Raw genomic sequence first — 23,984 nt, 5'->3', positions numbered from 1 at the left:
GGTATCTCATGGTAGAGATAATCTATTTAGAGAATCCCCCATTACATTTGGGCTATTTCCAGTTATTCACTCTTATAAAAAGATCCTGAATTGAACACGCTCTTAGATAAACCTCTGTAAACATAGGCTTATTATCCTTATGATACATTTTAAGTAGTAGAATTGTTGGGCCAAAGAGTTTGCATGATTATAATCACTTTACTTATAATAGTAGCCCCTTTTAAATGAAGTGGATAAAAAGGAACTTTTATTGTGGGCGTCTTCTTCAGCAAAAGCAAAACAAAAACAAACATAAAACAAAGAAAAGGAAAGAAAAGTCTATGATTTAAGCTATGAATCAAAGCAGTCCCATTTAAAACCTCATTGCATTAACTGAGGTGCTTCAATTGACCAGCCCAATTAAATAGAGCCAGACGGTACAAGAAAAAATTATTAATAGCCCTGTCTGTTCAACACAGCCAGACGAGGCACTTGTTCTCTTCATCCATTCATTCAAGAAATGGTTATTGAATCCCTACTGTGTACCTGGCATGGATCTAGGGGCTGGGATGTAGAAACGGAGGTAAGACCTGTTGTCCACCTTGGAGGCACTCACTATCCAGTGTCCAAGCAGACCTTTAAAAAACTCACAGTCACACAGTGTAGTGGTAACTGCTGCAGTAGAGAGAGGAAAACAGCATTGTGGGAACAGAGAACCTGGAGCAGTTTCAACCTGTGCATGTAAAGTCCATTCTTCTCTCTCGTTCCCTTCTCTCCCATTAGAAAGCAGCAATTGAAATGGAATATACCTTGAAAAATACAAAGTTCTGGAGAATCAAGGAAGGGAGAGATCATGAACAGCTCCATGGAATCCATGAGCACTGAAGAGAGGTAGGACAGGCAGCATCTGGAGGAGGGCACTCTGGAGAGGACATTGTGAGCACTGGTACAGACAAAAGAAAAGCAAGTGTTCAGGGAACAGATTGCTTGAAACACAAGGTTTGGGTATACCAAGAAGGCTGAAAAGAGGGGCTACCTTGGATTGCTGTTAATAATAAGACAAGGCATTCATGTGTACCTCCATAAGTAAAAGAGAGGCATTGTATTAGTTACCTATTCCTGGTGCAACAAATTACTTAGTGGCTTAAAACAACCCAAATTCGTTATTGTACAGCTCTCTAGAGCAGAGGTCTGACGTGAGTCTTATGGCACTAAAATCAAGGTGTGTTCAAGGCTGCCTTCCTTTCTGGAGACTCTAGAGGAGAATCTGTTTCCTTGCCCCCACCTCAGCTTCTGTATTCCTTGGCTTGGGATCTTTCTTCTTCCTTGAAGGCCAGCAACAGCTGCTCAAGTCCTTCTCACACTGCATCACTCTTGACCTCCTCTCATGCCCATCAGTTCTACTTTCAAGGACCCTTCTGAAGGCCCACCTGTGCAACCAGGATAATCTCTCATCTCAAGATCCTTAACTTAATCACATCTGATTCAGTCCAATGGGAATAGGGAGGAGAGAACAGCTGCCTGTGGAAGAGTGGGGAGAAACTCCCTAGGAAATGGGAAGAGGTTGAGTGGAGACTGGGGAGAAGGGGAAGAGAGGTAGAGTTGTCAGAGATGATTCAGGCTTTGCACTCCCAGGAGGGTGAGGATAATGGTGTCATTCATCAGGAATATTTGGTTTAGGGAACTGGCATAGTGGTAAATTTAAGTTTGGATCCTTAGAGAAAAAACTGACAACTTTTCCACTTTCAAATTTTGAATGGGGATATAAGATCAATAAAGATTCAAGACATATACAATCCAGGGAGAGAAATAATGGGTGGGAATGGCTGAGAGTGAGGCGTGTTGAGACAGAGACAGGGCACAAAGAAGGTAAAGAAGAGGTACCTAGGGTGGGGAGAGACTAAGATGGGAAGAGAGAGAGAGAGAAGAGAGAAAAAGTGTACAAGTACGATGGGGAAGAAACACAGACCACGAGGAAGACAGACCAGGTTGGCAAAAGAAGGAGGAAGAGAAAGGCAGGAATATCAACAGAGAGAATCTGAGAAAGCCACCAGCTCAGAAGTTTCTGGCATGCATACGTTGGTCAATTTAAATTTCCAGTTCACTTGGGTTGTGCTCACATTTGTAAGTTAATCATTTTTAAGATTGTCTGGAAAGATTTATTTACTTTTGTAGGTTAATTACTGTCACAGCTCCTCTGTTTGTCAGGCTTCCACACAGACTCTGTGGTCCTAGAGGGGGTGAATTATCCTACCTATAGGACCTTTGGCCCCTCACCTGTCTCATCAAAGGAAGACTTCTTTCCTCTTCCCTTCCCCAAGTGGCCTAACTCTTGAATTGTTTTGTCCCTGGAATCTGAGGCCTTGGAAAGATGTGTTGAGGAAAAATGTTTTTCATTCTTTCACAGTTCTTCACAGATACTACAACGCACTAGTGACACACAGGCAGGAGCTTTGGTAAGTCTCAACACAACTGGGAGTTTATGGTCCCCGTTTTACAGATGGGAGCAGTGGGTCTGGGCTTTGGTCTAACCACATGCTCAAGGTCACAAGTGGAAAAAGCTGGGAGAATTGGCTTCCTGCAGATGGGGGAAGCAAAACAAGTATTGGCAGGATCACTTAGGAAGACCAGTCGATTGAAACACTGACCCTGGAAAACCTGGGAGCCTTGTATCTAAGGGACTGCGGATCTCACTCTGAACCCTGCTCCCAAACTAACTGTGCCCAGGCAGAGTCAGAGGCATGAGAAGGAAGTAGGCTGTAGATTTCCCTTAGCACGGACACCACAGGCACTTTCCGTTTTCACGTTTATTATCTTTCAGTAGAGGAATGGGGACTCAGAGAGGTTAACCAACTTGCCCAGGGTTACCCAGGATCCAGCAGTAAGCCCAGGGCTAGCTTCCTCTGTTGGGCAGCGCTCCCGGGGAAGGCGCCCCGCTGGCCCGCCCCGAGGGGTGAGGTCCCTCCGTCACCCCTGCGCCCACTGCTTTGCGCGCCCGGCCGCGCCACAGCCACCCCTGGCGTCCGCAGGGGGCGGCCGCGAGGACGAAGCGGGCTGGGGGCTGCTGAGCCTGCGGAGCCAGTCTCGGCCGGCCGGGAGGAGGACGATGCTCGGCCCGCCCCGGTGAGCCTGCGCTGGGTCCCTCCGCCCGCAGCCCCGGGCGGGCCCGCGCCTCGCGCTCGCCAGCCTCCCAGCGCGGGGGCTGAAGCCCGCACCCGAAGGGGCGGCGGGGAGGGCGCAGGCAGCGGCTGGGAGCGCGGCGGCAGAAGCTCGGCTCCGCGGCGAGAGGTGGCAGGTCCGGTCCGCCAGGGCGCTTCGCTCCCTCGCCTCAGGCGGAGGGTAGGTGCGGCGAGGGCGCAGGGGTCACGACCCGGCGAGCCCACGTGTTTGCGGGGGCGGGGCGGCGCGACGGGGACGCGCTGGGGGCTCTGGACTTATGGGACCCGTCTTCACCTCAGGGATGGGCTGCGTGGCGGCTCAGGCTGTAGCGGGGCTGGCTGGTCGTGTAGGACATGACTCCAGCGTGGGACCACTAGGGTTGGGGCTAGTGCCCTACACTTGTGTATGTAAGTACTTGTGAAACTGTTCGCTGGCTCTGTGAGGTAGTGTGTGTAAAGGGTGTGTGTGTGTGAGAGAGAGACATAGGCTGTGCGTATATAACCGTTGTGTGTGTGTGTGTGTGTGTGAGAGGAGAGAGAGAGAGAGAGGGTGAGAGAGCGTGAGAGAGAGAGGGTGAGAGGGTGAGAGAGAGAGAGAGGGTGAGAGAGGGTACATGTGTGGACGGTATGGGTGGTCCTGGATGTGTAACGGAAAGAGTGTACTCTGTCTTAACTCTGTGTGTGTGTGTGAGAGAGAGAGAGAGAGAGAGAGAGAGTGAGACAAGATATGCAGACCCGGAGTGTATACCTGGCTGTGTGTGTAAGTGACTGTGAGTGTGTGGCCATGCTGTACTGCGTGAAGCGTTCGCTGTGGCTGCCAGGGCTAGCTTCCTGCAGTTGTCTTTCACAGAATCCCAATCCCAGTTTAAGATGCATTTCTTCTCAGCTTGCTACCCAGTGTGTGGCACTGAGCTGTTAGTTGCCTTTGGAAGAAGTGGCTGTTGATAGAGGAAAGTGATGGCTGGCAGAGGTGGAGAAGTCATGGCATGAGCGTGTCTTCCTAGAAGACATTGGCTTGATTTCCCATTGGTTCATTAAAATACACAAAAAATGTTTCTTAGGGTACAGGTTTGGCACGAACCAAACCGTGGCTTTTGATGGAAGGACACTGAGGCTAGTTTGCTCTCCTGTTAATATTGCTGGGACGGAGTCCCCACGTCAAAAGCTGTGGGTGACCCTGGAGGTGGTGGGTGGTGTTTGCCTAGTCCCCTGTGTGGAACTTCAGCATCGGTGATGAGGGAGGAGAAGTTGCTGCGTGCTGCTGATGAGCCCAGATGATGAAGGGAAAGGACACTGGTGATGGATGCAGTTCCCTAGAAACAAGGAAGAAGTCAGGACGTGGGATGAGACTCGTGGAGCTCTGAGGAGCAGCTCTCAAGAAATGATGAGTGTGGAAAAAATTAGTATAAAGTAAAGAGGATTTGCATCATTCTCAAGTCATTTTTCCGTCTTACGTTTATTTTTTCCATGCCACCCTTACTTAGCCTACACTCACTCCTGAGTTTTGGGAAATGTCTTTGTTATAATTATTATTGTACAGTTCAGTGGGTCATCATTTAAACTCCAGGAGAACTGTAGCACATCAGGCTAGCAGGAGCTTCAGGGAGTGTTCAGTTCAGCACATGTTGAGCAGACAGAGGTCCTAGGGCTCAGAGGACAGTGATGCTCTTGGTTCCTCTGAGTTATCTGGATTTCACTCCTGAAGCTGCTCCTTCTAGGGGCCACAGTGGCCTTGTAACCTCCAAACTGAATGTGTTTTCTTCCACTCGAGTTCTCCCGGACCTCCCTGACACTGTTCATCCCCTCATCTCTTTCCCTAACTTCACAGACTGAAGAACAGCACCTGAAACCCAGCATAAGTACCTGCTACCCAGACCACCTCCTGACTATCCCATCTATTACTGAACCACCACCGTTCTCCAAGTCACCCTGGCTGGGAACTGAAGTCACCTCTTTATTTCTCCTCTTTCTTTATCAGTAGTGACCACAGCTTCATCAATAGGCGGGTCTTACCCATTTTTGCTCAATATCTCTTGAACCTAATTTTTTTGTTTGTTTGTTTTTTATTCCCAGTTCCAGCACCTAATCAGGTGAGACCCATATTCAGGGATTTCCAGAGATAGGAACAGATATAGACTGTGATCATTGAAAAATGCAAAATAAAGGCACATAGAGAAGTCCCTTGATATTACCAGTGAGTAATAAATAAGTTCTTTGGAAGAATCTGGACCTTCTGATGGTTGTAGTATTAGTGACCTAGATCAAGTCTCTTGGCCTTTCTAAATCTCAGTTTCTTCATCTGTGAAATGAAATGGAAGATTTCAACTAGAATCTATTTGCTAAATCATATCCAAGGTTTTTTCCAGCTCTAAAATTATCTGATTATCATTGATGTTCTTTGTTTTAGTGAGAAAATTTTATCCTGCTGTCTTATGATTACCTTCCAATATCTAACTGTCTTTTTTTAAAAAAAAAATCAGTTTGTCTTCAGGGAAAGGAATTAGGCAAAGGGAAAAGGGTGAAAATGCACTATTGACTTAGTTTTGTGGTTGAGCATTAACTGCATACATCAAGCCTTAGAGTTGAAAAGGTCTTTAGGTCACCCATTCTCACCTCCCATCAAGTGCCAAAATCTTCCATACTACTGCCTTTTTGAAAATTAAAAAAAAAAAAATCTGTCAAGCCTTCTTAAGATAACTTCAAACAGCGTTGTAATTCAGGGTTTCTCAAACCTCTTGTACCATTAATGTTTTGGGCTAGATAATTTTTTGTTGTGAGGGCCTAGCTTGTCCATAGTAGGATGTTTAGCAGCATCTCTGGCACCCATTAGATGCCAGTAGCAACTCCCTGTTGTGGTAACCAAAAATATCTCCAGATATTACCAGTATCTCCTTGGGGGACAAAGTACCCCCCAAACACCTGTTGAGAACGACTGTTGTCATTCAAACACAAGTCTTGGGGCCTTAAACAGAAAGACCTTACAACAAAGTATTGTAGTAGATAGATGAACTGCTGTGTTGCTAGCTGCTTTTCCACCCCCTTCCAAATTAGCCACCTTCACACGTTTACCTTTATCCCTCCTGGTTTCTCACTGCCTTGTTGCTATGTCTGGAAATGCTCAAGATGCTGCTGAAGGCTGAGAAGTGTTTTAGAGACAACATAGTAATGATCCTAATGGCTCACATGAATCCAGCCCTTATTATGTGCCAGACACAGTTCTAAATGCTTTACATGGAAAATCTCATTTAATCTGCATTAAGAATCTTATAAGAGAGATACTTTATTCTCTCCGTCTTAGAGATGGGGTAACTCATACTTAGAGAGGTGGAATAACATGTCCAAGTTCATTTAGCTGTGAAGTGGTGGAGCTGGGGTTGGGTTGTGTGCTCCAGAGTCTTTGTTCTGAAACTTTGTTCCCCACATTAAACTGCCTTTGAGAATGGGATCTTGATGTTACAGGGTAGAAATGATCTTAAACATTGTCTGTTTCAATTGTAGAATCAAGTCTGCTTCTAGGAAGATTAGAGACTGTGAGGTTGATAGTTGTGTTCAGTTGACATATTGTGACTTCTTCCCTTTTTTGTCTTCTCTCTCTTTGTAATTCAGGTTATTCAGAAATAGCTCTAAGGCATATGCAGAGTGAGAGAGGTGGTGGCAGGGTTGGTTAAATTGGGGAGAAGGGCTCAAGGGAAAGGAAGAATGGCAGAAAGAAGCAAACAGTGGATGAGACATTTCTTTTTCCATCAAGTCCTCACTATTATCTAAACTTTAGATATCTCTTTTATCACCCAAATTAAAGTTGCCATATTTTTATCAATTCCCTCCTTCTGTATTCTTCTTGGCCTGCCCTTTCATTCTTCCATTCTGCTTGCTGCTTTTATACTTTGGGGCAGTAGAAAGTAGTACACATTTGGACAGAGGTAAATATAAGTGTGATATAAATAGCCACCAAACAGGCTTATCGATGGGGCTAACCTTAAGTATAGTCAGAGTAAGAATGACTACTTTACCAATTACCATTAATATTGAAGATCCAAGGCAAGCCCTAAGAAGGTTGACTATTTCCTTTAAGACCCTATATCAAAACACAGATTGCTGATCCCCACTGCTAGAGTTTCTGATTCAGTGCTTCTGGGTTGGGGTCTGAGGATTTGCATTTCTAACAGATTCCCAGATGATGCTGATGCTGCTGGTCCAGGGACCACAATTTGAAAACCACATGGTTAAGACCTAATAACCAAATAAAGCTCACAACTCACCCACTTGAGATTTTTTAAATAAAAAGATATCTTATTTTTAAGATAACTAAATATTTGGATTTAGGAGAGTCAATAAATAAAGCAAGATTGAAAGACAATAACTGCTAGGGGCTAATTGACATCTCTCACTAAGCATCTAAGCTTTGCCTCTTGTTTTGAATTTCAGAAAAATGTATTCTTTTTCTCAGCTGTGATACTTCTGGGTTAATAGTTCTGATCTTAGATCTTTTCTTGTTCCCTCCGTCCACCTACCACTCAATTCGGGTGATAAAAGTCCTCATTAGTCACAGAATAATCCAAATAAAAAGTACTTTAATATCTTGTCTACTGCCAGATAAATTCTGACCAGTCCTTCTGAGATTAAGAAATATATGTTATCTGTGCATCCAGCTTTTGCTTCCTGTTGCTTTGTACATTTTTCCCTTTCGAATCATCAGGAGCACAATGAAGAAACCCAACAGAAACTCCAGTCAAAACATTAATATGTAACTGATTAATTTTTTAAAATTTCAATCAGAAAAGTTTCTTTTAAAACCAAATTTCAAACTCAGTCAACTCCTTCCTTCTTCTTGACTGCCAGCATCTGTCTCTTTTTGCATGACCACACATCCTCCACCTAAACAAGGTGTCTCCGAGTACTTACTCAGAAAGATTTAGTGATTGTGAAACTCAGATGCAATTTAAATAATGTTTATTGGATATTTACTCTGTACTGTGGAGTTGTTACACCTAGTCTTTTTAAATTTTTCTATCAGTCACTGAGAGATGAGGGGTTTTTGTTGTTGTTGTTGTTTAGAGATGAGGAAACCAAGGCCTGGAAATTTAAATAAACTCTTATATTATTAGAAAGCTAATTGTATTAGTAAATATATATATTTTCCTCATATATAATAAAAGCCAACTTTAGCTTGCTTAAACAGAAAGTGAAATTTATTGGAAGGATAATGGGGCTTCTCATAGATCAAGGAACTAGACCCCAGGAAGGACGGGAGCCAGGTCATCTCTGGAGAACTCGGTTGCAGGCATTCACAATCTTCTCCCCATTGCTCTTCAGTTAATATGACACATTCCCACAAGTGTGTCTCTTGGTTCAAACTCTCAAGAGAAAGGATCTGATGGCCCAAGGTCATAGCAGAAGAGTAGTTGCCATGGGCTCACGCTTGTATTGTGGTAGGTATTCCTAGTAAAAGTGGTCTAGAAGATGCTTGAATGAATATCTCCTGTTGTCACATACCTAGCTGGCAGAGACAGAATTTGAACTCAGGTTTGACTCTAAATCTGATGCATGTCTCCTACCAAAGGGATAGTTGAGAGAGAAACACATTAATTTGGCATGTAATAATGGCCATTTGCCTTTACTTGCAAGGTCCTCCCCATGTTAGCCATTCCCTGTGTAGGGTCCTGCACCTTGCATTTGTGCATAACTTCTGGTTTCTCATACTTCTGTGACTGCATCCTGGCTCCTCCCTGTCCATCTGGTCTCTATGCCACGTGGCCTGGCTTCTCACTCTGCTTGTCATGTCTCTGGCTCACCTAGCACAGCTCTGACTCACAGATTGTACGAGCTGAAGGGATCTATCATCTTGTCCCATCTTCTACCTGTACAGTAAATAATCATTTCTAAAATATGACAAACACTTACCATGAGCATCTCTGAGAGCTCTATATCTGATCCAACTCTTCCAGCAACCCTGTTGTTGCCTTTTTGGGGGTTTATTTCCCAATATTTTATTGTAAAAAAACTACTTAAAAGTTGAAAGACTTGTATAACGAATACCCATATACTTAACACATAGGTTCTACAATTAACATTTTACTAACTTGCTGTATCATATTTCTATCTATTCACTCCTCTATCCATTCAGCAGTTCATTTTTTGGATGATTTCAAAGTAAGCTGTTGTTCCCTTTTTTTTAATTTTTAAATTTTAAATTTTTATGTTTTTTAACATCTTTATTGGAGTATAATTGCTTTACAACGGTGTGTTAGTTTCTGCTTTATAACAAAGTGAATCAGTTATACATATACATATATCCCCATATCTCCTCCCTCTTCCGTCTCTCTCCCACCCTCCCTATCCCACCCATCTAGGTGGTCACAAAGCACCAAGCTGATCTCCCTGTGCTATGTGGCTGCTTTCCACTAGCTATCTATTTCACATTTGGTAGTGTATATATGTCCATGCCACTCTCTCACTTCGTCCCAGCTTACCCTCCCCCCTCCCCGTGTCCTCAAGTCCATTCTCTACATCTGCGTCTTTATTCTTGTCCCTCCCCTAGGTTCTTCAGAACCTTTTGTTTTACATTCCATATATATGTGTATATGTGTTAGCATACAGTATTTGCTTTTCCCTTTCTGACTTACTTCACTCTATATGACAGACTCTAGGTCCATCTACATCACTACAAATAACTCAATTTCATTTCTTTTTATGGCTGAATAATATTCCATTGTATATATGTGCCACATCTTCTTTATCCATTCATCTGTCGATGGACACTTAGGTTGCTTCCATGTCCTGGCTATTGTACATAGAGCTGCAATGAACATTGTGGTACATGACTCTTTTTGAACTATGGTTTTCTCAGGGTATATGCCCAGTAGTGGGATTGCTGGGTCGTATGGTAGTTCTATTTTAGTTTTTTAAGGAAGCTCCATACTGTTCTCCATCAATTTACATACCCACCAAAAGTGCAAGAGGGTTCCCTTTTCTCCAAATCCTCTCCAGCATTTATTGTTTGTAGATTTTTTGATGATGGCCATTCTGACTGGTGTGAGGTGATACCTCATTGTAGTTTTGATTTGCATTTCTCTAATGATTAGAATGTTGAGCATCTTTTCATGTATTTGTTGGTAATCTGTATATCTTCTTTTGTCTTCTGCCCATTTTTGGATTGGGTTGTTTGCTTTTCTGATATTGAGCTGCATGTGCTGCTTGTAAATTTTGGAGATTAATCCTTTGTCAGTTGCTTCGTTTGCAAATATTTTCTCCCATTCTGAAGTTTGTCCTTTTGTCTTGTTTATAGTTTCCTTTGCTATGCAAAAGCTTTGAAGTTTCATTAGGTCCCATTTGTATATTTTTGTTTTTACTTCCATTTCTCTAGGAGGTGGGTCAAAAAGGATCTTGCTGTGATTTATGTCACAGAGTGTTCAGCCTATGTTTTCCTCTAAGAGTTTTATAGGGTCTGGCCTTACATTTAGATCTTTATTCCATTTTGAGTTTATTTTTGTGTATGGTGTTAGGAAGTGTTCTGATTTCATTCTTTTACATGTAGCTGTCCAGTTTTCCCAGCACCACTTACTGAAGAGGCTGTCTTTTCTCCATTGTATATTCTTGCCTCCTTTATCAAAAATAAGGTGACCATAGGTGCATGGGTTTATCTTTGGGCTTTCTATTCTGTTCCATTGATCTATATTTCTGTTTTTGTGCCAGTACCATACTGTCTTCATTACTGTAGCTTTGTAGTATAGTCTGAAGTCTAGGACCCTGATTCCTCCAGCTCTGTTTTTCTTTCTCAAGATTGCTTTGGCTATTCAGGGTCTTTTGTGTTTCTATACAAACTGTGAAATTTTTTGTTCTAGTTCTGTGGAAAATGCCATTGGTAGTTTGATGGGGATTGCATTGAGTCTGTAGATTGCTTTGGGTAGCATAGTCATTTTCACAGTGTTGATTCTTCCAATCCAAGAACATGGTATATCTCTCCATCTGTTTGTATCATCTTTAATTTCTTTCATCAGTGTCTTATAGTTTTCTGCATACAGGTCTTTTCTCTCAGGTAGGTTTATTCCTAGGTATTTTATTCTTTTTGTTGCAATGGTAAATGGGAGTGTTTCCATAATTTCTCTTTCAGATTTTTCATCATTAGTGTTTAGGTATGTAAGAGATTTCTGTGCATTAATTTTGTGTCCTGCTACTCTACCAAATTCATTGATTAGCTCTAGTAGTTTTCTGGTAGCATCTTTAGGGTTCTCTATGTATACTATCTTGTCATCTGCAAACAGTGACAGTTTTTTTTTTTGTTTGTTTTGTTTTTTTTTGCGGTACGCGGGCCTCTCACTGTTGTGGCCTCTCCCGTTGCAGAGCACAGGCTCCAGACGCACAGGCCCAGCGGCCATGGCTCACGGGCCCAGCCGCTCCGCGGCATGTGGGATCTTCCCGGACCAGGGCACGAACCCGTGTCCCCTGCATCAGCAGGCGGACTCTCAACCACTGTGCCACCAGGGAAGCCCAACAGTGACAGTTTTACTTCTTCTTTTCCAATTTGGATTCCTTTTATTTCGTTATCTTATCTGATTGCTGTGGCTAAAACTTCCAAAACTATGTTGAATAATAGTGGTGAGAGTGGAAAACCTTATCTTGTTCCTGATCTTAGAGGAAAAGTTTTCAGTTTTTCAACATTGAGAATGATGTTGGCTGTGGGTTTGTTATATATGGCCTTTATTATTTTGAGGTAAGTTCCCTCTATGCTTACTTTCTGGAGGGTTTTTATCATAAATGGGTGTTGAATTTTGTCGAAAGCCTTTTCTGCATCTATTGGGATGATCATATGGTTTTTCTCCTTCAATTTGTTAATATGTTTTATCACATTGATTGATTTGCATATATTGAAGAAACCTTGCAATCCTGGGATAAACCCCACTTGATCATGGTGTATGATTCTTTTAGTGTGCTGTTGGATTCTGTTTGCTTGTATTTTGTTGAGGATTTTTGCATCTGTGTTCATCAGTGATATATTGGCCTGTAGTTTTCTTTGTTTGTGACATCTTTGTCTGGTTTTGGTATCAGGGTGATGGTGGCCTTGTAGAATGAGTTTTGGAGTGTTTCTCCCGTGCTATATTTTGGACGAGTTTGAGAAGGATAGGTGTTTTCTCTTCTCTAAATGTTGATAGAATTCACCTGTGAAGCCATCCAGTCCTGGGCTGTTGTTTGTTGGAATATGTTTAATCACAGTTTCAATTTCAGTGCTGGTGATTGGTCTATTTTTATTTTGTATTTCTTCCTGGTTCAGTCTCAGAAAGTTGTGCTTTTCTAAGAATTTGTCCATTTTTTCCAGGTTGTCCATTTTAGTGGCATATGGTTGCTTCTAGTAATCTCTCATGATCCTTTGGACTTCTGCAGTGTCAGTTGTTACTTCTCCTTTTTCATTTCTAATTCTGTTGATTTGAGTCTTCTCCCTTGTTTTCTTGATGAGTCTGGCTAATGGTTTATCAATTTTGTTTATCTTCTCAAAGAACCAGCTTTTAGTTTTATTGATCTTTGCTATTGTTTCCTTCATTTCTTTTTCATTTATTTCTGATCTGATCTCTGTGATTTCCTTCCTTCTGCTAACTTTGGGGTTTGTTTTTTCTTCTTTCTCTAATTGCTTTAGGTGTAAGGTTAGGTTGTTTATTTGAGAATTTTCTTGCTTTTTGAGGAAAGATTTTATTGCTATAAACTTCCCTCTTAGAACTGCTTTTGCCGTATCCATAGGTTTTGGGTCATCGTGTTTTCATTGTCATTTGTTTCTAGGTGTTTTTTGATTTCCTCTTTGATTTCTTCAGTGATCTCTTGGTTATTTAGTAGTGTACTGTTTAGCCTCCGTGTGTTTGTATTTTTTACAGATTTTTCCCTGTAATTGATATCTAGTCTCATAGCATTGTGGTTGGAAAAGAAACTTGATATGATTTCAGTATAAGAAAATTTACTGAGGCTTGATTTGTGACCCAAGATATGATCTATCCTGGAGAATGTTCCATGAGCACTTGAGAAGAAAGTGTATTCTGGGGCTTCCCTGGTGGCGCAGTGGCTGAGAGTCCGCCTGCCGATGCAGGGGACACAGGTTCGTGCCCCAGTCCAGGACGATCCCACATTCCGCGGAGCAGCTGGGCCCGTGAGCCATGGCCGCTGAGCCTGCGCTTCCGGAGCCTGTGCTCCACAACAGGAGAGGCCACAACCGTGAGAGGCCCATGTACTTAAAAAAAAAAAAAGAAAGTATATTCTGTTGTTCTTGGATGGAATGTCCTATAAATATCAATTAAATCCATCTTGTTTTATGTATCATTTAAAGCTTGTGTTTCCTTATTTATTTTTAGTTTGGATGATCTATCCATTGGTGAAAGTGGGGTGTTAAAGTCCCCTACTATGATTGTGTTACTGTCGATTTCCCCTTTTATGTCTGTTAGCATTTGCCTTATATATTGAGGTGTTCCATTTGTTGGGTACATAAATATTTACAATTGTTATATCTTCTTCTTGGATTGTTCTCTTGATCATTATGTAGTGTCCTTGTTTGTCTCTTGTAATAGTCTTTATTTTATTTTATTTTTTATTTATTTATTGTTTTGTGGTACGCAGGCCTCTCACTGTTGTGTCCTCTCCTGTTGCAGAGCACAGGCTCCAGACGTGCAGGCTGAGTGGCCATGACTCACGGGCCCAGCCGCTCTGTGGCGTGTGGGATCTTCCCGGACCGGGGCATGAACCCGTGTCCCCTGCATCGGCAGGCAGACTCTCAACCACTGCGCCATCAGGGAAGCCCTGTAATAGTCTTTAATTTAAAGTGTATTTCGTGTGATATGAGAATTGCTACTCCAGCTTTCTTTTGATTTTCATTTGCATGGAATATATTTTTCCATCCCCTCACTTTCAGTCTGTATGTGTTCTTAGGTCTGAGGTGGGTCTCTTGTAGACAGCATATGTATGGGTCTTGTTTTTGTATTCATTCAGCCAGTATTTATCATTTTGTTGGAGCATTTAGTCCATTTACATTTAAGGTAATTATCAATATGTATGTTCCTATTCCCATTTTCTTAATTGTTTTGGGTTTGTTATTGTAGGTCTTTTCCTTCTCCTGTGTTTCTTGCCTAGAGAAGTTCCTTTAGCATTTGTTGTAAAGCTGGTTTGGTGGTGCTGAATTCTCTTAGCTTTTGCTTGTCTGTAAAGGTTTTAATTTCTCCGTCGAATCTGAAGGAGACCCTTGCTAGGTAGAATAAACTTGGTTGTAGATTTTTCCCTTTCATCACTTTAAATATGTACTGCCACTCCCTTATGGCTTGCAGAGCTTCTGCTGAAAGATCAGCTGTTAACCTTATGGGGATTCACTTGTATGTTATTTGTTGCTTTTCCCTTGCTGCTTTTAATATTTTTTCTTTGTTTTTAATTTTTGATAATTTGATTAATATGTGTCTTGGCATGTTTCTCCTTGGATTTATCCTGTATGGGACTCTCTGCGCTTCCTGGACTTGATTGACTATTTCCTTTCCGATATTAGGGAAGTGTTCAACTATAATCTCTTCAAATAATTTCTCAGTCCCTTTCTTTTTCTCTTCTTCTGGGACCCCTATAATTTGAATGTTGGTGTGTTTAATGTTGTCCCAGAGGTCTCTGAGTCTGTCCTCAGTCCTTTTCATTCTTGTTCTTTATTCTGCTCTGCGATAGTTATTTCCACTATTTTATCTTCCAGGTCACTTATCCGTTCTTCTGCCTCAGTTATTCCGCTATTGTTTCCGTGTAGAGAATTTTTAATTTAATTTATTGTGTTGTTCATCATTGTTTGCTCTTTCGTTCTTCTAGGTTCTTGTTAAATGTTTCTTGTATTTTCTCCATTCTATTTCTGAGATTTTGGATCATTTTTACTATCATTATTCTGAATTCTGTCTCAGGTGGACTGCCTATTTCCTCTTCATTTGTTTGGTCAGGTGGGTTTTTACATTGCTCCTTTGTGTGATGTGTGTTTCTCTTTTAATTTTGCTTAACTTATTGTGTTTGAGGTCTCGTTTTCAAAGGCTGAAGGTTCGTAGTTCCCGGTTTTTTTGTGTGTGTCTGCCCCCAGTGGCTAAGGTTGGTTCAGTGGGTTGTGTAGGCTTCCTGCTGGAGGGGACTGGTGCCTGTGTTCTGGTGGATGAGGCTGGATCTTGTCTTTCTGGTGGGCAGGACCATGTCCGGTGGTGTGTTTTGGGGTGTCTGTGACCTTATTATGATTTTAGGCAGCCTCTCTGCTAATGGGTGATGTTGTGTTCCTGTCTTGCTAGTTGTTTGGCATAGGGTGTCCAGCACTGTAGTTTACTGGTTGTTGAGTGGAGCTTCGTCTTAGCTTTGAGATGGAGATCTCTGGGAGAGCTTTTGTCATTTGATGTTACATGGGGCTGGGAGGTCTCTGGTGGACCAATGTCCTAAACTCAGCTCTCCCACCTCAGAGACACAGGCCTGACACCCGTCCAGAGCACCAAGACCCTGTCAGCTACACAGCTCCGAAGAAAAGGAGAATAAAAGAAAGAACGAACGAAAATAAATAAATAATTAATTAATTAAAATAGAAAATTTAAATAAATTATTAAAAATAAAAAAATTAAAAAGTAATAAAAAAAGAAAGAAAGAAAGAAGAGAGCAACCAAACCAAAAAACAAATCCACCAATGATAACAAGTGCTAAAAACTATACTAAAAAAAAAAAAGCAAAAAACAAAAAAATGGATAGACAGAACCCCAGGGCAAATGGTAAAAGCTATATAGAGAAAATCACACAAAGAAGCATACACATACACACTCACAAAAAGAGAAAAAGAAAAAGAAAATATATGTCCATATATAAAAAAAAAGGAATAGAGCAACCAAATCAATAAACAAATCTACCAACGATAATAAACTCTAAATACTAAACTAAGATAAACATAAAACCAGAAACCAGTCAGGTGCATACAGCAAACCCCAAGTCTACAGTTGCTCCCAAAGTCCACCGCCTCAATTTTGGGATGATTCGTTGTCTATTCATGTATTCCACAGATGCAGGGTACATCAAGTTGATTGTGGAGATTTAATCCGCTGCTCCTGAGGCTGCTGGGGGAAATTTCCCTTTCTCTTCTTTGTTCGCACAGCTCCTGGGGTTCAGCTTTGGATTTGGCCCTGCCTTTGCGTGTAGGTCGCCTGAGGGCGTCTGTTATCCGCCCAGACAGGACGGGATTAAAGTATCAGCTGATTAGGGGGCTCTGGTTCACTCAGGCCAGGGGGAAGGAGGGGTGCAGATGCAGGGTGAGCCTCCAGCTGCAGAGGCTGGCATGACGTTGCAACAGCCCCAGGTGCACCTTGTGTTCTCCCGGGGAAGTTGTCCCTGGATCACGGGACCCTGGCAGTGGTGGACAGCACAGGCTCCCGGGAGGGGAGGTGTGGATAGTGACCTGTGCTCGCACACAGGGTTCTTGGTGGTTGCAGCAGCAGCCTTAGCATCCCATGCCTGTCTCTGGTATCTGTGCTGATAGACGTGGCTTGCGCCTGTCTCTGGAGCTCGTTTAGGCGGTGCTCTGAATCCCCTCTCCTCGTGCACCTCGAAACAATGGTCTCTTGCATGTTAGGCAGGTCCAGACTTTTTCCCGGACTCCCTCCCGGCTAGCTGTGGCACACTAGTCCCCTTCAGGCTGTGTTCATGCAGCCAACCCCAGTCCTCTCCCTGGGATCTGACTTCCGGAAGCCCGAGCCTCAGCTCCCAGCCCCCACCCGCCCCGGCGGGTGAGCAGACAAGCCTCTCGGGCTGGTGAGGGCTGGTCGGCACCGATCCTCTGTGCGGGACTCTCTCTGCTTTGCGCTCTGCACCCCTGTTGCTGCACTCTCCTCTGTGGCTCCAAAGCTCCCCGCCCCCCCAACGCTGTCTCCACCAGTGAAGGGGCTTCCTAGTGTGTGGAAACTTTTTCTCCTTTACAGCTCCTTCCCTGAGGTTCAGGTCCCGTCCCTATTCTTTTGTCTCTGTTTTTTCATTTTTCTTTCGTCTTACCCAGGTATGTGGGGAGTTTCTTGCCTTTCAGGAAGTCTGAGGTCTTCTGCCAGCATTCAGTAGGTGTTCTGTCGGAGCTGTTCCTCACTTCTGATGTACTTGTGGGGAGGAAGGTGATCTCTATGTCTTACTCCTCTGCCATTTTGAAGGTCTCTCTCAAGCTGTTGTTTCTAACTCTCGTTTTTATCACTGGGAAACTGAGACCAAGACAGGTGACATGACTTGCCTAACGTCATTCCTGAGGAGGTAGTGGATTTAATGCTGTTGCTCTGACTCCCCCAAACCATTTTCTTAACCGCCAAGCAGCACTGTATCTCCTGGAAGGGGAGAAATAAAGACTCACTCAAGGTCACTTAGTGGCAGGGCAATGACCAGCACCCAGGTCATCAGATTCTCAAGCTCCTGAAATTTCCATTGCATTGAGCCATGATAGTCTACTTTCCACGTAGAAGCAGTGTTTCTTCTGCTCCACAAATACAGGTACTTTACAACCTACCAGATCTTTGGAAAACCTGATTTTTGACACAGATGATTTTTCAAAACACTCTTTCTTCTCAACATTTTAAAATAATTTGTGGAAATGATAGGCTGGGAAATTATCATTCTAGATAACTTTTTACAGTGTTCAGAGGACTTTCACATGTGTTATCTTATTTGAACTTCATGAGTAATAGCAGATATGCAAGACAGGTGGACTGGATATCTTAAACATGTTGAACAGCTGGAGACCTTGGGCTTATGGAAGCAAAATGAGGAACTCAGTGTCACATACTGCTATGAAGAAAGTTGGGCATTCGTAAAAAAAAATTATTCTCTTTCAGGTGGCAGTAGACATTCTGTAAGTTTTGATGAGCTACATAAATATCTAATTAATAAAACTGAACTGGAAAAGTTGATCTGGATCCTTTATGGTATAACTTAATGGTTGAAAGGTCTGGGCTCTGGTGTGGCCTTGGATAACATCTTCTTTCTATGCCTCAGTTTCCTTGTCTGTGAAATGGTATAATTGTAGTACTCCTTTGTAGCATGATGTGAAGATGAAATGAGGCAATGCATGTGAAGAATTTGGTACTTAGTATGTGTTAAACAAATATCAGTTATAGAAACATGTCATTACTCCTCTCCTGCTTCTTCCCCAGGAGTCTTCTTTTCTGTGTTAAGTGGACCCCTTTAAAATCTATGGTTTCATTTTATATTTTCCAGGAGGTTTTTTTTGGAACTATTGGTAGGGAACTGTGGGCAGCAGCCTTTTGGGAGCTAACATCTTATTAGTCCAGTAAAGATGCAGCTTCTGCTCAAGAATTTACATCTAAGCTCTAAATAGCACACGTCCTTTGAGATTGCACTGGCATGCTTAATTGTATATGATAATCAGCACATGATATCTGAAGTAGAGAGTTCTGAATACACTGTTTTCTACTCCAGGAGGTTCAGGGGAAATAGAAAAGAGTGAGGACAGAAGAGGTATATATGCTGGCGGAGACTTTTCTTTTGGCATGCATAGCAAATACTGTAATCCTGGTCTCCCAGCTGATGAGGCATTTAAACAGATACAGGAAAACAATTAAAGAGGATTTCAGAAGGGTGTGCTCACCTGGTGGATTGCAGTCCAACCTTGATGTGTTTTCCAAACTGCTCTCCATGAATCATCTGCACCAGAATCACTGAGACATTTGTTAAAATGCAGATTCCTGGACCTAGTGATTCAGATACTCTTTGAGTGAGGCACCTGAATCTGCAGTTGTTTTTTTTTTTTTGCGGTAGGCGGGCCTCTCACTGTTGTGGCCTCTAAATCTGCAGTTTTGCAAGTGATTTTCAGGTATTCAAATGTTTGAGAACCACTACTGTCAGCAGCATAATTCTGCGAGATACAAAACACTAATTTGGAAGCTTAATTTAGATGGAATGCAAATTTTGGCTTTACCCGCTCCCAATTCCAGGCCTCTGAAATCGGTGGTGACAAAACCCTTTGGGTATTTTCAGGTTCAGCTTTCAGGGACCTATTCTGTAGAGAAGAAGAATAATTTCTGTAACCACATCCCAAAGTAGGGGAGATCAGCCCCCAGGTGCCTAGCTGCCTTTGTGGAGAAGTAGAGCATGAAACATGTAGACTCCAATGACTGAGGCACTGCCAAACTGGAGACCACCTTGATACAGTAGCTGGCTAACATTATATTGTGAACTTTCTGGGCACTTGCTTTGTAAGTATTCATTTTCATTTATTTTTTGCAGTAACCTTGTGATATTGGTATTATGCTTACCCCTGTTATACAGATGAGGCCACTGAGGCTAAGAAAAGTAAGTAATTTGTCCAAGGGCATACTGGTAATTGATGCCTTGAATCAGGGGCTGGCAGACTATCTGATTGGCTGCCTGTTTTTGACTGGCCTGCGAGCTCAGAATGGTTTTTACATTTTGTAATTGTTGAAAAAAATCTAAAGAAGAATACTATTTTGTGACAAGTGAAAATTATATGAGATTCAAATTCAGTGTCCACAAACAAATTTTATTGGAAAACAGTCATGCTCATTCATTTATGTATTGTCTATGGCTGTTTTCATACTATAACACCAGAGTTGAGTAGCTGTGATAATGATCTGATGCTTGAAAAAGCCTAAAACATTTGCTAAATGGCCCTTTACAGAAAACAAACAAACAAACAAAAAAACTACCAGGGGCTTCCCTGGTGGCCAGTGGTTGAGAGTCCGCCTGCCGATGCAGGGGACGCGGGTTCGTGCCCCGGTCCGGGAGGATCCCACATGCCGCAGAGCAACTGGGCCCGTGAGCCATGGCTGCTGAGCCTGCGCGTCCGGAGCCTGTGCTCCGCAACGGGAGAGGCCACAGCAGTGAGAGGCCCGCGTACTGCAAACAAAAGAAAACAAAACAAAAAAACAACTGCCAATCTCTGCTTTAAACCACTATGCTAGCATTTCCCAAACTTCAATCATTTGAGTACTACCCTTGTGATTCTTGCCACCTTCTCATGCAAGCATCTGGAGCATTATTATTATTTATTTTATTTATTTATTTATCTTTTTGCCGTACACGGGCCTCTCACCGCTGTGGCCTCTCCCGTTGCGGAGCACAGACTCCAGACGTGCAGGCTCAGCGGCCATGGCTCACGGGCCCAGCTGCTCCGCGGCATGTGGGATCCTCCCGGACTGGGGCACGAACCCGTGTCCCCTGCCTCAGCAGGCGGACTCTCAACCACTGCGCCACCAGGGAAGCCCCTGGAGCATTATTTACATAGCACTTTTCTTTAGATCAATTAGTTTTCCTTAAATAAATTTATTTTACAGATAAAGAAAATTATAAGTGGAAACCAGTACCAATTGCAAGAAATGGAAGGTAACTGTAAAAAACAAATGCAGAAAACACAGTGTATCAGATTTCAGCTAAATAGTTGGAGCAGATACTATCAACTGTTCCTCCCATTTTCCCACAGATCCCCTTACCATTTCTGTGTATACCATCCTGACTTCCAATGATGAACCAACATAATTTTTGGAGGGCTGCCCTCAGTCTGCTGAAATCAACCTTTCTCACAAGCAGAATGGACTGGAGATGCCTGGGAATCCATGTCCCCCTGTGGACAGCTCTTAAGCAATACATAATGGCTGTGGGAGTATCAATACCCCAGTTCCCTCCCCATTTGTCCAGGATAATTCTGAGGCAATACGTTTTACACTGTTTCCCAGAACTTCCCCCTGGGATTAAGCTTCAGTGGCTTATAAGCTGCCTTTCATCCTCTTTCCTGTATCATCACTTCCCTGCCAGTGTACCTGCACCAGCCAAATCAGCTATGTGCATCTATTTAATCCTCATCTGCCTCTTAGGGGGACCCCAGTAGTAGTGTTTCTAACAAAAGACTGTGAGCCTTCGACCTGTTTTTTTATTATAAAAGAGAGATTACCAAATATCAGGAGGGACTTAAAGATAAGCTAACACATATATGAATCCTTTTCTTCAGTGTAAACAACAGTGATTAAAAAAGAAAATGAAAAAACACATTTTTTTACCATATGATCCAATGGTACTTCTATCCACCTATTGCCTAATATCATGTGCTTTCTCCAGGAGACATGAGAAAACATTGGGAAATCTATGTTTTACCTTAAGGAGTCATCCCAAGAGCAGCAGCAGCAGCAATACCTGGGCACTTGTTAGAAATGCAGATTATTCATTCTAAACTTACTGAATCAGAAACTTGGGGGTAGGACTCAGCCATTGTGTTTTAACAAGCCTCCAGTGATTCTGATGCATGCTTAAACTTGAGAACCACTGCTCTACAGTAAACAGTCTCTTATTTAGTTCTGCTCTCGCTGCATTCCTGGATTTCATCAGAATTCAGAATCATCCAAGACTTGCTTCATCCCCTCAGACGTGACTGACGGATGGTTTTCTGGCTTCTGTTTGAGCCTCCCACTGAGGTGGACCTTGTTACTTGCCAAGGCACACAGGTCAATAATTGGACAGCTCTGATGTCAGATGATTTACCTCATAATGCGGTTCAAACTTCTCTTGAGAATCCCACCATCTCCCCTTTGGCAACACAAAGACAAGGCTAATTCCTTCTCTAATTATCAAGTTGAACTTTCATATCATGTCATGCCATTCATTCAAAAATACTGATCCCGTACTGTGTCTCTTTCCATGTAGAACCTGTGGCCATATTGGGAGTGGGACATTAATCAAGTGATCGGAAAAGTAAATATATAAATAAATGACTTGAATCTTCTTTTTTTCTTCATGAAATATCCAGATCCACATTTAATTGGATCTGATTTCTTGTAACCTCACAGTCCTCATCACGTTATTTGGGGGTGGTGGGGGATCTATGCCTTAAAAAAATATGATTTCTAGAAATGCTCTAGATATACTCCATTCAGTTCTACATGAAATGGAAGTTCATATTCCTCCTTTACATTTCCTGTAATCCATTTTTTCCCCAGAGGTAGAATGGGTATGCCTCTTAAATATTCTTTCATTGGTTAAGGGCTGTTTTCAGTATCAGTTTTTTAATAAAGGGACTATAGCTGAGAAATGTTTTCTTACCTAGAAAGAATATTCTTAATTATTTTGAAAAGAATTAAAAGCCATTTTGCATGCTAATTGTATATATTAGCATGGTGGTCCCTTAAGTGTAACTGAGTTGGCATCTGTTTGGATTTTCAGTTATGGAAATGAAACAGCTAGAAGGTTTTTATTTAGACTAAATCTTTCTAGATGACTTAGCACAAATGGCATTTTGACTACCAGCCCTAGAAAGAGACACTTGCAATGAAGGTACAGCTCCTGGAATACAGACTCTTTTTTTTTTTTCATGGTTTATATGCATTTGCACTTGTGAACTACCATCACTTAGATGTCTAGATAAACAAATAATGTAAATTTTTTCAGGACTAATTTACAGAGAGAAATTCTTTTCGAGAGTATGATCAGCTGATTGAAGTAAATTTAAAAAATGGTGAAACAACATCCTATAAATTCCAAATATTTTCCAGAAAACAAAGTCATAGTAAATAGCTAAGGAGAGGGCTCTTTTTCTTCCATTTAGTGAGAATTTGCACAGTTGCAATTTTTCAGATGATCCAAGAGTTTTTATCACAGTGAAGGTTACTAGGAAATCATGATCACCATGGGATGCAGAAGACTATTTTGGGGAATGCTTGTGTGTTTGATCCTGGTGAGGCTGGCTGTTTTGGTACATATGGCTGGTAGTGAGTTAGGGTAATGAGGTGACGAGGCCAACAACAAGCATTTGACAGCTAACTCTTAGTGAATATCTGGCTTTAGTTAATTGAACATTACATTGCTCTTCTTTTAGTCCCACCTGTTCAGAAATGTCTGTGATCATGCTCAGGAGATGGAGCCTGTTTGGGACAGTATATGTGAATTGATCATACCTTTTTTAAATTTGGAAAATCATTCAAAACACTTGGTCTTTTGCTGGGGATTTGAGCAGAACTAACACAGACTATCACGGTCCTACAGTTTTAACATTGGAAGAAACCTTATCAGTCACCAGAATCACATTTCTTGTTTAGACATCCTTAAATAATTACCCATATGCTGCCTAAATGCCTCTAATGACAAGCAACTCACCTTTTCAAAATTTCCTTTAACTTCCGAGAAGTTCTAATTCCTTGAAATTTCTCCCTTTGCTCACTCTGTCCAGTACCCTCTGGCCTAGTTGATTCTACAGTTGGGACAATTGAGACCTAGACTGATGAAGAGACTTGCTTAAGAATAGGAACAGTGAGTTAGTTAGTAGCGGGTCAAGCTGAGTGACTCCTGGTCCAGTGTTCCTTCCATTGTGCCAAGCTCCCACCCTCAATTTGGCAATTAAGATAAATAATGTTTTACTTATTCCTGACACTTGTCCAAAACAAAGGTATTGGAATATGCCCTTTGATGTAGAAATTTAACCCATGTAGGCATACTCTATAAAGAAACGTGGTCAATCCATGCACAGTTATGCATGAATATCCGCCCATGCGGCCAAAACCAAAGGAGAAAAACCAAAGTGCAGCAAAGCAAGCTGAGGTTATGACATAGCTCTAGGTTGGCAGATGTTGGCACTATACCAAACTACATCAATATTTCACTCCAATAGGTGGGGACTATTTACAGGTGAGCCCTGTGCTCACACTTCTCATAATAGAGATGCAACTACACACCTTCTGTTAACCATTAACAACTGTTCCACAGCAATCTTTCAGAGTATTCTGAGTAAAAGAACAAGGGTAAAGATGGGGTGTGCTTACCTTTGGGGTTTGCCCTTTAGTTTTTTAAAATTTGTAAGCCAGAAAACTAAGGGTTGGAATCAGCATTTGGTGGCATAAAGAA

General features: G+C 42.2%; 1 protein-coding gene across 1 annotated transcript in view; it reads left to right on the top strand.

Moving 5' to 3' along the window:
- Positions 1-3,526: 3,526 nt before the first annotated feature.
- The window catches only part of HTR4 (5-hydroxytryptamine receptor 4), a 160,260-nt gene continuing 139,802 nt past the window's right edge, over positions 3,527-23,984 (top strand). The window contains exon 1 of the mRNA XM_081230627.1: positions 3,527-3,545. The gene's annotated coding sequence lies outside the window, so the exon portion shown is untranslated. The remainder of the gene's footprint in view (positions 3,546-23,984) is intronic.

This window comes from Mesoplodon bidens (genome assembly GCF_964165515.1).
Source record: "Mesoplodon bidens genome assembly, chromosome: 4".
Classification (NCBI taxonomy): Eukaryota; Metazoa; Chordata; class Mammalia; order Artiodactyla; family Ziphiidae; genus Mesoplodon; species Mesoplodon bidens.
The sequence above is the reverse complement of the archived record's forward strand: the minus strand, read 5'-3'. Positions and strand labels throughout refer to the sequence as shown.